Source organism: Marmota marmota, unplaced genomic scaffold (genome assembly GCF_001458135.2).
Source record: "Marmota marmota marmota unplaced genomic scaffold, marMar, whole genome shotgun sequence".
Lineage (NCBI taxonomy): Eukaryota > Metazoa > Chordata > Mammalia > Rodentia > Sciuridae > Marmota > Marmota marmota.
This window is the reverse complement of record NW_026000164.1, coordinates 662,884-675,579: the sequence shown is the minus strand read 5'-3', so window position 1 is coordinate 675,579 and position 12,696 is coordinate 662,884. Positions and strand designations below refer to the sequence as shown.

Genomic DNA, 12,696 nt, shown 5'->3' with positions numbered 1-12,696 from the left:
TCAATCTTGGCACACAGTGAGAATCTGGAACTCAGGAGTACCTCCAAGTTTAAAAGATGTAGTAAAGAAATGTCAAATACAAAAAAAAAAAAAAAAAGAATAGAATTCCTAGTTTTACAAAAAATGTATTCACACACGAAAGGAGTTCTCTGTGATACCACCTCTAGGTCCACGTTTTGAGGATAGATCTTTGGAAAGAGGATGCACAGAAAGCCCCACAAGGCATCTGCAAACCTGAGCCTGTAGAGACTTTTAGATTCTCTATTAGAAAAATTCTGCCGAAAGATTATGTTTCAGGAAAATGGGGATCATTCTACCCACAGGCCTTGCAAGTTTCAGAGCTGAGACTTGTTGTTATGGGTCTCTAGAGAATCAAGGCGACTCAAACTAAGAAAGAGAATGTGGTACATTTTCTTAACACACACTGCAGTGACAATTCTGTTTCTTTACTTGGCAAAGTACAGCAGACGTCAGACTTCCCTGTCAGGCCTTGGTCAGAACGTTTTCTTATTACTTTGGCTCCATATCAAAATGGCGAAACATGAAGTACTAGTCAAGGTAGTAATTTTCTTTAAATCTTCATTGTTAAGTCTTTTAAAAGGAGAACGTGGTGAGAACACTGTGGCATAGAGGCTGAGATGGGGCTTCTGTAGTGGAAATGCCTGGAATCCAGTGGCAGCTCTGCTCCTCATCGGTGTAGTCTGGGGCTGTTTCTGCAAACCTCTCTTCCCATCTAAAAAACGGGGAGAAGAAAGGTCCCCACAACACAGAGTCACTATGACCAGTCGGTGGGTAGGTATTTGAGAGCTCTTTAGTAGTGCCCAGCACAGAGAAGATATCTGTGAGCTTCTGCTATGCTCCTCTTGCTCTGTGATTGTGATGATCATCTGAGCACCCAAGACATTGCATACCCTTGGGTGTGGGCGTGCACAGAGTTCTGTGGTCCTAACCGTGAGGTGCCTGGGTCGGCTTCGTAATCTCTTGGGGTGCCTCACTAATGTATGAGGGTGAGGAAACCTGATCCAACTAACAACAAGAGCAACACTGAGAACCAGCTGCATTCGTGCCAGGAGTCCACCAGGGTTTAAAGGAAAGATTCCTGCTCTCATGTTCCTCTGTAACTCCTCCTGGGGACCTTTGCAAGTCCTCCCGGGGACATTCCTGTGACAGAGAACAATGAAGATATCTGGTCCAGCTTGCAACAATGACTGCGTCCAGAACTGACCGCACACTGTCCATCCTCTGCGGACCACACCCAGGGTCTGACGTCAGATTCCTGTGATGGTTCAGTCCCGTCTTCCCTTAGGGACCCGGATGTCATCCTGGAGCTATTTCAGTAAAAGAGCACTCTTACGGTTAAGCACTAAAAATGGAAAATGTATTGTATGAAAACACAACATGAACTTCAACTTCCATTGAAGTGTACTTCGTAAGTAATTTTAACAAAAGTAAAGATGAGCTTTGTAATCAGGTTGGGAAGGCAAGAAACAGTTTTCATTAAAAAGGAAGCAATGTGTGGATTTTAAAAGCTCAGCTGCCTGGGAATCTTGGTACAGCATCACAGAATACGAAGGAAGTGCTCGTCCAGCAAGAGGCTGTCCCCGGAAGAGCTTAATCCAGTAAGAGGCTGTCGGGGGCAGGTGCTGCTGGACGTGGAAGTAGAGGGTCAGGTGAGGCTTGCTCAGAAGCACATGAGGAGGAGGAAGGGATGTTAGAGGCTGCGTGCTGGTGTTGTGTCTGCACAGGAGGCCCCCGGAACCTCCTGCTCCCTGGGACAGTACCTCTGTCCCAGTGCTCACCACACCTGGGCTCCTCAGTTACCCACACTCCTCAGCTGAGGTGGCTTCAGGTTCTTATTCATGTCACCAAAGCACATTAACTGGACTAATTCTGCGTTTCCTTCCTTTTGTACCCTCTGTGTCCTACTGTCCTCCTACCTGAAGCCTGGCAGGGGAGCCCTTGCACGGACCTGACAGTAGGTGTGTGTTTCTCCTGGCTGCAGTCAGCTGTCATCACGAAGGTGTGCATGGCCATGCCTGCAGGCTCAGGTGCTGCTGGGAGGCAGGGGCCTAGGCTTGGAACTGCGCACTCGGGTCAGAGGAGGCCATGCTGTGGCCGACAATGGCTCACCTGCCACAGTTAGCACGGTGCTTCAAGTCTTCCTCCTACCTGTTCTCAGGTCATGAGATGTGAAAGCTCCCTGTGCGCCTGCCTCTGGTCTCCATTCCTCAAGGGGACATCAGGACTAGGACACCTCTACTCCCCAGACCCCAGCAGCATCATCACACCTACCCCTTCCTCTGACAGTCCATCTCCCTTACGCACACACACAACCCACAGGTGAAGTTTCGGGCAGGACGTTAGATCTCCCTGAACACCGTCCTGCAGTGAGTTTGTGCCCATCCAGGGATCAGTAAGCAGGTGTGCTCATTCTCAGATCAGACCTAGGCCTCCTTGTGTCTGTGGGTTCTGCCTGTTTTACAAGTCCATTTAAGAATTAAAGATGTTACATAGTAACATTAAAATTCAAGAAAGCTTCATTGTCAAAGGGCTTCCTGCTGCATTTCATAAGAAAGTTTATGAAAAACTCTTCATGGAAGACTTATGCAGATTAATGCTTCCTGAAACCAGCTCAAGCCCCTATCTGCTGGGCAGAACAAGGCCTGCCCAGCCTGCTGAGTCTGCCCCTGGGATCCCGGGGTCCTGGCATGGGCTGCCTCTGAGCAGGGCCCCCGTTGGAACTGCTCCCATCCTCAGGCTGCAGCAGCTGCACGGGACGCAGACTCTGTGCCACTGGCTTTGCATAGTTGAGTCAGGACAGGAACCTGTGGGCAAAGGCAGGTCCTGGTGCCATTCACAGTGTCCACTGTGCTCTTTCTTGCATGGGTCCCCATAAAGGTTTTAAAATCGTTCAACCTCTTTTAATATACGCTTTCTAGGTATAGAGCGCCCAGCAGGGTGCCTCCTCGTGGCTTCTGTGGCTCTGTGCTCCTGGAAGAGCTGCCTGGGTGGGGTGGATAGGGAGGGGGCAGCCTGGTGGTGTGTCTGTCTCCCAGCCTCCGACTCCACTCTGGAAAGCCAACGTGTCACCTGATAGTATATCACCTGGGTGGCTTTGCCCATGCTGGCTCCCTGTGTCCCACCAGGTAGAAATCCTGCAAGAGACCCCAGGCATTGCAGCGGAACAGGGCAACCAACTGTGAGGACCAGCGCTCGGACCATCCACAGCTCCCAGGTCAGCCAGGACAGTTGGCCTTTTCACCCTGGTGCTGTCCATGGTGCTGAGGACAGGAAGGGCCGGGACTACAGAAAATACCTACCATTTGTCACTCTGAAGAAAAGAAAGAAAAATTGTTTTTAAATCATTGGTGTCCTCTAATTTCTTCAATTTGCTTTTGTATCAAGAGGTTCTGTTGAATGCTGTCAACAGAATAGTGGAGAAGTGCGTTCCATCTTCCAGTGAGACCACACAGCCCAGCAGAGTAGCACAGGACAGAAGAGGACCATATAACACCACAGGGAACAAGTTATTACATTTGGGGTTGAGGGAAAAAAATGAACTTTCCTTCTCTAAAACGGTGACAGTGGGATCCTGAAGACATACATGGTATCCTAAGAACCTGTCTGTGAGAAGGGAATCTATTTCAAGTCCATAGTCATCTTTTGAGGAACAAACTGTTGGGAAGGAAAAGTAAAAGACCTTATCAGGAAACCTAGACATTTGAGCAAGCACAAAGGGAATTCACACTTCTCTTTCAAAACAGGAAAAACAGCCAGTACATGTTGGGGATCCCTTATCTGAAACAACTGGGACCACAAGTGATTCAGAATGAAGGGGATTTTGTTGTTGTTGTTGTTTGGACACTGGAGTGTTTGTATGCATGTAGTGAAGTTCCTTGGCCAAGGGACTCAAGTCTACACATGAATTCATTGGTGATTCATATATACCTTATACACATAGCCTAAAGGTATTTTTCTGTACTACTTTAAATAATTTTGTATCTGAAATAAAATTTCATGGTGTGGAAATTTCCACATGGGGCATTATGTCAGTGCTCAAAAGGTCTGAGATTTTTGGAATTTTTCAGTTTTCAAAATTTCAGATTAGGAATGTTCCACCCAGGTGACACAGAGCTCTCCAAAGAGAAAGAAGAGGGGAACGCACCCCTGGATGGGCACTCTGATGTCTCACCTACCTTCTGTCTGCTGAAATGCAAACAAGGCGCTTTTCTTTCTCCATTCTCATTGAAAATAGAAAATACCTACCCATTTGTCACTCCTTGAAGAATAGAGTGAAAAATTGTTTTTAAATTCATTCGATGCAAACATGTTTTCCCTAGAAATGCTCAGTGTCTTTTCTCTGTTTGTCTAAGTAGAGAAATAAGTTATCTTACTAATTTCTTATGGCTTCCTCTGAACTGCTTCCAAGAACTGTACATTTTTATGTGGTGCTGGGGATCGAACCCAGTGCCTCACATATGCAGGGCAAGCCCTCTGTCACTGAGCCACAATCTAGACCAACACATTCATTTTTAATTAAGATGTGCTCCAGCCAGGCAATTGCCTACATCTTGCACATCTGAAACAAAAATGCCACAAAGAAAAGATTGAGTAAACAGAACAGATACCAGCTCCTTGCCCCAGTCCAAAAGTGACAGGACTTGTGGGTGGGCAGCAGAGCAGGGAGCCGGGAACCCTGAGAACTGTGTGGAATGAAGGGTCATTTTTGTCAAGATCAATGAGATTCCATGACATTGAATTTAGGATGTAGCAGGAGCCGTCGGTGAAATTTCCTTGTAAATCCTGCAGATACTTTATTTTTTAGACATAGAGGAATTTATACTAAAGACTTTCTTAGGCAATTTAAATTTCAGCAAGAAATACCACTGCCGGCTAACAAGGAGTGCCCAAAAAGGGTCCACGTTGAATCATTTCATGTGAATGAAGCTTTGTGGGGAAAAACTACTTATAAAAGGAGTTTGCAGAAAAGTCTCACTGTGCCAGAGATGAGGTTTGTTTGGCCAGGCTTGATCTGTTTAATTTTTAGACAGGTGCAAATTATTTAGAAAATGAACATATGTCTTGATTTGTCGAGACGCTTTTTATTCTTTGCTAGATTTTGATGCACCGAGACGCAGGACCTTGTGCCTCCGAGTTCCACATTACCAACCTGTTGGTCTCCATGATTAGTCAAGAAAACCCCTGATAAGGAGAAGAAGATGGCAGGACGAGTTCCTGTTGTTTTTAAAGCCCTCTATGAGTACCCCTCCAGCAAGGGCAGGTCCTGGCTGACTGTAGCTTCAGTGTCTCCTCACTGTTCAGTGTCAATGGCTGCCAAGTCCCTTTGTAAATTGAGCAGGTTTTAAAAATCATCCCAACATAACTACTGCCCCCCAGCCTTAGAACAAACTCCTCTTGCCAGCTGACCCCCTCATGGGGAGGGCCTGGGGTCTCCCGTCGTATCTGGGGATGAGCACCTGCCTGGTAAATCCCACATCCTCAACAGACTGGGGAAGGAACAAAGTCAGACCATCCAATTTTTTCTACCCTCAGAAAACTAAACTAAATGCCAGACCCAATCCATTTCCTTAGGACCTCCCTGGTAATCTCCCCAATACGGAAACAGGGGCAGCAGCTTGGGAGGGGGGCAGGTGCTGGCCCTAGCCAGGGGATTCGTCACCCCAGGGCCAGCGGTGAGTGGCGGAGTGCTGTGCTGGGAGGACATGCAGGGCCTCCTCCATGGCTCCCCTTGCCAGCCCTGATTTGTCGCCTGGTTGAAATGTGGGGTTCAGCGTGCAGGTGTGTGAGCACAGCATAGATAAAGCAGTGCCTCCTTCAGAGCGAAGGGCCTTCATCGGGGCTGTAATTTATGAGGAGCGAGGCAGCAGCAGAAGCACGCGGTGCTGTGTCACCCGCCAACATGGAGCTGGTCAGAGAGGAGCTTGGAGGAGGGGCTGGAGGGAGGGAGGACAAGGTGCCACCAGGACCTGAAGTGGGGCATGAACCGGAAGCCAGTCCCCAAGCACGTGCAGAGGGCTCCACAGACACTTCTATTACTCTCTGTCCCGGGGTGTTCTGGAGAGAGGGGATGGGAGTTTTGGTGAACTTGACCTTAGGTGGGTGGTTCCCCCCTTGGTTTCTCCCCGGGATGGCAGAGGAGGAGGGCATGGAAGGGCCATGCATCACACCCAGAGTGACAGGACACTGGCGCTGGTGCTCCACTTCCCAGCCAGGGAGGCCGACAGTGCTGATGTGGATGAGCTGGGAGCGCCCAGGCTGGACACTGGTGAGGTGTATGGATGGGGCTGGCCGCGATGTCCCTCCTGGTGGCCGCCCATCAGAAGATGGAAACCACTGTGTCCTCTGGCTTCCCTGCCCTGCTGGTAAGGGCTGTGGGTGCATGTGTGGGCAGGAGGGTGGAATGGTCAGCTTTATTCATTAGGGATGAGATTATTGAGGTTGGCACTGCTTTTGGTCTCCAAGTTCCAATCACACCCACCCCTTCGTTCAAACATCAGCCCTACCCAGATTTCTGAGGAAGGATGAAGGAGATTTGGCAGCGGGTCTCCCCAGTCCACCAGGCGAGAAGGGCTGGAGCATGCTCACAGCCAGGAGGCCAGTTGCTGAGTGCAGGGAAGGGGGAGAAGGGCCAGCTGGGTCCAGCTCATGGGCACATGGCGGGGGCATGAGGGGCATCAGAGCCTCCCAGGCTGGATGGGAAGCTGGGGAATGAGGAGTTGTGGGATTCCAGCCGTACATTGGAGGGATTAAGGAATCCTGGAAATGTGGTTCCCGTGAACTCCAAATTAGTATGGAGACGTGGAACCCAGGAGCCGGCGAAAGGTTCTGGGTGTGGCGTGTGGAAGTGAGTCAGGACATCGCAGAGGTGGGGGACAGGGCGGGATGAGCTCCTCTGGCACTGAACAGGATTTCTGCACGGAAAACCTAAACCGGCGCTTTGCCCGGGTGGAGAATTGATGTGTGTTTCTGAGTGTGTGTGGATGGGAAGGGCCACAGGGCCCCTCCTGGTGGCAGCCATCAGAGAGAGGGCACCTGGGTGTCCTCCGGTCCTTGCCATGCGGGTAAGGGGTGCATGTGGAGGGGCAGAGCAGACAGCTTGACCTTCACAGGTTTGGACTGAGACTCATCGAGGTTTGCACTTGCTCTCTTTAGCCTTCCGAGTTCTCATGATACCAACCCTGTCTTTCCAGTGTGAATCCTACAGATGGGGACATGGCCAACTGGGGCAGAAAGCTGGTGGGGGGCGAATAGCTGCAGGGCCAGTGGGTGAGGAGGGCAGCAGGTGTGCAGCCCTGGGTGTGCGTGTGTGTGTGTGTGTGTGTGTATGTGCACACACTGCTTGTTGGGCCCCAGCAGGTATTTAAGCAGATCCTCTGGGGCTTGCTGCCACTCCATGACCACAGCACCATGCCTGCCTTCCCGTGGTGCAGGTGGGCAGAAGCAGAACTGGGCTGAGGGCCAGTCCGGGAAGGTGTGGCTCGTAGCAGGGGGTGGGGGTTCCCAGGAGGAGGCTGAGGAGTGACTCCCCACAGGGTGAGCTCAGGACAGCCTCGAGTCAGAGAACATGGGGACACTTGGTGCAGTGCAGTGGCAGGAGGACGTGGATGCTGGGTGGCCCTGCCCCCAGGAGAGCCTCATTTTGCCACCAGCTTACTTCCCGGTTGTGTCCCTGAGTGACCCCCATAGACCTGGGTGACTGTCCAGAATGAATCAGAAGAGTAGACAGGAGAATAATTTATTAAAAGCTCATAAAGGGCCACTCTTTTTAGTTATTTTTTCCTTGCCCAAGGAATTGCAATCACTTCTGATATGCAGTTAATAAGACAGGTGTCCTTGGTGCAGGACCTGCTACTCTCAGGTCTTGTGTTTGGGAAACAGGTGGCTTCCCAGAACAGGCTCCTTGGGTCCTGCCTTTGAGCTGGAACTCCCCCCTCCCCGGAAGCTGGCTTGCTTGGCAGGGGAGCAGGAGAGCCCCCTCCAGTGGAGGTTTGCTGTATTGCCTACCGTCCCACGCTGGCGGGGATCTCAGGGAGGGGGGTGACCTGTCCATATTTAACACACGTTTAAAGCTCATTGAAGAAAAGGGCTCTGAGGAATGGTTTCAAGTTTATTAAGTTTCAGAGAGACACTGGCTGGGTCCTATTTAGGGATGTTCCCTCATTTGCTGAAAATCAATTCAAATTTTATCTCCCCTCTGCGTTGTTAAACTGTTGATGTTTGAAGGCATTAAGTGTGAGGATACTGCCCCTGAAATGCGCAGTGACACCCCATCTTCACAGTGAGAGCATACAGGGTGCCCTGCACGTCTGGAGAAGGAAGGTCAAGGGGTTTTGAAACTAGAAGCAGAGAGCTGGCCGCAGTGTCCCAGGCAGAGTAGATGGATGGGTGGCAGGCGGAGCAGGAGTGCCCATGCGGGTGGAAGAAGGTGACCTGTGGCTTTTGCAAAAGGCATTGTGAAGACACCTGCCTCTTCCCCTAGGGAATCAGCTATTTTAAAATGTCCACCTTCCATTTAGAAAGATCTTTCTGATGTTATTTTTATAAAATGGAAAATAGGGATTTCTTTTTCATTTTCTACTTACATTTTTCTGCATTAAGTGGTTTTACATTCTTAAAAGAAAATAAACATTCAGGCAAAGCTACAGTAATTCCTCTGTTAGATTTTAATAGCTATTCTAATAAAATAGAATATACTTGTGGTTAAAAAGGAGAATGGGGGTTTCCTGTGACAGGGGAGTTAGTGTGCATTTCCCCCAACCCCCAGGCTCTGCCACACCTGCCTGGGCATCCTTACCCCACTCAGTCCTGCATGTGCTCCCTCCCTGCCATCAGGCGCAGCCTGTGAGGGACAAGCCGAGCCCACCAGAAGATGCCCCTGCCAACCCGGAGTGCTTCTCCAGCCCCTCACCCTGGGTCCTGTTGCTGTCCTCTCTTCTCCCCTCCCTGTTTCCTCTCCCTCTCTTCCTTCGCTCCCTCTCCCTCACTGGGCTGCTCTCCTCCTCCCCTCCCCTGCCCCCTCAGGCCCTCCCCACCTTTGCTGGCTCCTGGTCTTCCAGGCTGCCCAGGTTTGCACGTCCAGTCCAGTCTTGCCAGAGCTCCCTTCCTGGCGCCCCGACACAGGCCAGTTCCCGTGGTCAGCCTCTGGTTCCCTCACCTGCCCCTTCTCCCTCTGGCTTGCCTGTACCTCCTCAGTGGTCACACCTTGCCATTCTTCCTCCAGCGTGAGGGCGGTGCCCATAACCAGCCCCTTCTCTTCTGGAACCTGGCTGGCACCCCTTCCTGTTTGGGTCCTGGGTGTCCCAGCCTGCTGCTCTCCTCTCCAGTCCACCTCCCACTGGCGCAGGTGGGTGCACAGGAGCCCAGCCCAGTGCCCACCATGCTCAGCCCAGCTGCACCAAGGTCCACTGTCATCTTAGCCTCAGAATTTGCCCCTCCTGCTGTACCTCCCTTTTCTTCCTCTCACCAGGGGGTTCCCTGCTGTGCCCCAGAGCTCCCCACCTTCCTGCCCCTTGCTTCTGCAAGGCAGCTTCTTTGCCTGCAAGGTCCCACTCTGTCGTTGAAGTTCTCGTCCCTCGAGTTTGTCTCTTGAGGTGTCATCCGTTATTTTAAATACAGATCACACCCACACACATGCACATGAATGTTTAAAATAATTTTACATAAAATGGATATGACAACATACATGTCTTATGTGATGTGTTACCATATATGTTTTTATGTAAAGTACTTCAGATGTATGTGCCGACATTTTTCTTAGCCCTCTGCTAAATGGGAAGCGCTGTGAGTGGCGGCCACTTCTGCTCCCCTGTCTCGGTCCCCTGCCTGCCCCAGGCTTTGTGCTCCTCTAGAGTTCAGGCTCTGTTTCGTAGCACCACGTCCGGACCACTGTCAGACCCGTGCCTGGCATGTGGCTGGTGTTTCAGGAGCATTCACCCAGTGAGTGGGTGAAGGGACATTTGCTGAGACCCAGGTCGAGCACCACGCCTGCTCCTATCACCTCCCAGATAGGCGTGTGAGCTGTCCCTCCGTGCCTTCTTCAGGGCTGACACCAATGTCATTTAAACCTTATTTTACTTGAATCATAAAACAATGTTGTGGGGGAATGTATGCTTTTGACCTGGACCTGCAGCCTCAGCAGGACGCCATAGCCAGCCACAGCCAGGTGCTGCTCAGACCCAACACGGTCAGTCTGAAGAGTGCGTGTGTCCCCTGCTCCCCCCACCCCCGCCCATGGCCGTCCTCACCTCCTACACGTGTGGACCACAGGGCAGCTGGGGCTGAGGACAAGAATGGGGGCTTGGTCCTGCGCCACCTCGCCGCAGTGGCCTGGCCTTTTCTCTCTCTGCCTTGCTGGAGCGAGGCTGATGAGTGCCTTACCTTCCCAAGAGCCCCTGGGGCTGGTTCTAAACCAAACTGAAAAGTAGACCCCAGTGAAGACCCTGTCTTCCAGGCACCCGCTGCCTCTCCTGCCCACACGGGGGGAAGCCGGGCCCGTGTTAGCTGAGTGCTATCTGTGCCTGTTCAGTAGCTGTTGGCTTAGTGTGATGTCCAGCCAGAGAGGTTCTTGACCAACTTGTGTCTGAACCGTTGGGTGAGTGACCTCACACTGGAGAATCGTCCGGCAGACTGGTCCCCTGTCCATGCAGCGCTCACCCAAGGCCCCATGGCGTCCCGGAGGCGCTCACAGCACTGAGCCCTAATACACCCTATTTTCTCCTGTACGTGTACCCCTGTGATAGAACTTAGTGTTTAAATCAGGCACAGGAAGAGATCGGCAGCCATAACTCTAAAGCAAGGGGCTCGTGTTTTGAGCTGGGGGTGTTTCTCCTGCCACACTGCCTCTGCCTACCAGGAAATTGCAGCTGTGACCTCCAGGAAGGAGGTGTGGGACAGCCCACTACACTTGAAGTTACCCGGGACTGGTTTTAAAAGTCATTTTTGTGTCCGACATTAAATTCATCACTGGCTACCTTCACTACATGTGAGTCGGGTAGTCTGGAGAGAGCTGCATCTGAGTGGTGGTGGCGGCCAGTGCTGACTTGTGGGCACACGCGGCTCCAGCCATTTGACATCATCTTTAGTGGATCCTGAGCACCTGCCAGGGTTATTCATGCTAAGTCAGAGATTTTGACATTTTTCTGGTGTTCTGTTTCTTTTTGCTAAACAGTCTTCTAAAATTCTGATTTCATGAAAGTTCTGATTAGTTGGAAAGCAAGACTTATGCTAGCTGAAATGCAAGTCAATAGTGATGCTGACTTCAGCTTTCCTTCTTGTAGTGCCTCTGAAAGACTAAGATTGTCCCATTCACAAATGTTCCCACAGATAGGCCCCACTTAACTGGTTTTAGAAAGAGGGTTAGGAGTGCTTTGGTTTGGTTGGTTGTTATTTATTTATTTATTTATTTATTTATTTTTTCCTCACAGTACTTTACCACTGAGCTACGTCCTCAGCCCTTATTTTGAGACAGGGCTAAATAAGTTGCTGAGGCTGTTCTCAAACTTGAGATCCTCCTGCCTCAGCCTCCCCAGTCACTGGGATGATAGGCCTGTACCACTGAACCTGGAGGATTTGGAGCTTTTGATTTGCCCTGCACAGCATCTGGCCTCTCTCAGGTGAAGTTCTGGCGTGGACCACCCTTAGATCCCCATGTCTACTTTGAGTCAGCTTTCTCCATTCGAGATTTTCAGAAGCTTCAAAAGTGTATCATCCTTTAAATTTACAAGTAAATGCCTGAATGGAAGACAGGGATCGGGGGACCACCTTCCGGAAGACTGGACAGTGGGGGCCGTATTCCAGTGCAGTGGCCACAGGTGAGCCCCAGCAGGGAGGGAGAGCCACTGAGAAGCCACTAGCTGCAGCCACCTGATCACAGCGAAGCTGCCACTCACTGTCATTTCCTGCTAGTGAGACCCGAGGACAGTCTCTCAGGGGTTCTTTAAAGAAAAGAGGAAGAATGCCGATGCCGTGTGATATGGGACTCTGCGGGTGATGTGCTGGAGAACCTCCTCTAACAGAAACGTTTTGTCCAGATGTAGAGGCATACGCTAAATGGCTCAGGAGCGGTCATTCCTAGGCATAGAGCACAGCCGTCCCACTCACCTTCAAAACCCTCAGGAAGCACCACTTCCTCCAGGAGACTTCAATAGGCTCAGGCCCCAGCCAGGGGCTGCCTCTGACCCTCTGGGACACGGCTCACCCACCTGTCACTTAAGAGTGTGGGGAGCGTCTGCAGGAGCCCTGACTCTCCATGTCTGCATGGACACATCCTGCCAGGGCTGGGGTTGTGTCATGTGCCATTGGAAACCCAATGTCTGGCTTGTTTCCTGGCACCCACAAGCCCTTGGACTTGGTGCCATTGTGAATTCACATGAAGCCCTGTCCCATGTGGCATTTGGGACCACAGCCTCGGATCAGGGTTCAGAAGAACCTGTGACTATGTCATGAGGAGAGGAGAATCAACCCCATTGGGAAGTAGCAAGGGTCTCTCTTTATTTCACTTTGTATCGGCTCAAAAAGATCCATGGTTTACTTAAGGGTGAAGAAAATAGTCTCTATGTTTGAGTATTTCTTTTTAAATTACCATTTCTTAAACCATGAGTCACCAGTCCTCCTGCCTCAGCCTGGTGGAGGGTTGGAGTAAGATGCACTTACTCTGGGAACGGTGACGCCTTTAGG

The 12,696-nt window shown here is 50.9% G+C and overlaps 1 protein-coding gene across 4 annotated transcripts in view; it reads left to right on the top strand.

The window, feature by feature from the left end:
• The window catches only part of Dpp6 (dipeptidyl peptidase like 6), an 847,324-nt gene that overhangs the window by 174,216 nt on the left and 660,412 nt on the right, over positions 1 to 12,696 (top strand). The window lies entirely within an intron of this gene.